This window comes from Arachis stenosperma, chromosome 5, assembly GCF_014773155.1.
Source record: "Arachis stenosperma cultivar V10309 chromosome 5, arast.V10309.gnm1.PFL2, whole genome shotgun sequence".
Classification (NCBI taxonomy): Eukaryota; Viridiplantae; Streptophyta; class Magnoliopsida; order Fabales; family Fabaceae; genus Arachis; species Arachis stenosperma.
The window spans coordinates 49,541,308-49,541,932 of record NC_080381.1 but is presented as its reverse complement, the minus strand read 5'-3'; the positions used below and the strand labels follow the sequence as shown (position 1 = coordinate 49,541,932).

Sequence of the window (625 nt, the reverse complement as noted above, 5' to 3'; positions counted from 1 at the left end):
TTTGAGCTTAAGCCTCAATTAGTTTCTCTAATGCAACAAAATTGCAAGTTCCATGGACTTCCATTGGAAGATCCTCATCAGTTCTTAGCTGAATTCTTGCAAATCTGTGACACTGTCAAGACTAATGGGGTTGACCCTGAGGTCTACAGACTAATGCTATTCCCTTTTGCTGTAAGAGACAGAGCTAGGACATGGTTGGACTCACAACCTAAAGAAAGCCTGAACTCTTGGAAAAGCTAGTCAATGCCTTCTTGGCAAAGTTCTTTCCACCTCAAAAATTGAGTAAGCTTAGAGTGGAAGTCCAAACCTTCAGACAGAAGGAAGGAGAATCCCTCTATGAAGCTTGGGAAAGATACAAACAATTGATCAGAAAGTGTCCCTCTGATATGCTTTCTGAATGGAGCATCATAGGTATTTTCTATGATGGTCTCTCTGAACTATCCAAGATGTCTTTGGATAGCTTTGCTGGAGGATCTCTTCATTTGAAGAAGACGCCTGCAGAAGCTCAAGAGCTAATTGAAATGGTTGCAAATAACCAATTTATGTACACTTCTGAAAGGAATCCTGTGAAAAATGGGACAAATCAGAAGAAATGAGTTCTTGAGATTGATACTCTGAATGCCAT

General features: G+C 40.2%; 1 non-coding gene across 1 annotated transcript; it reads right to left on the bottom strand.

The window, feature by feature from the left end:
• Nucleotides 1-284: 284 nt before the first annotated feature.
• On the bottom strand, nt 285-392 carry LOC130984165 (small nucleolar RNA R71). Its single transcript, XR_009088115.1, has one exon. It is a non-coding gene; the product is annotated as a small nucleolar RNA R71 (small nucleolar RNA).
• Between the last annotated feature and the right edge of the window lie 233 nt (nt 393-625).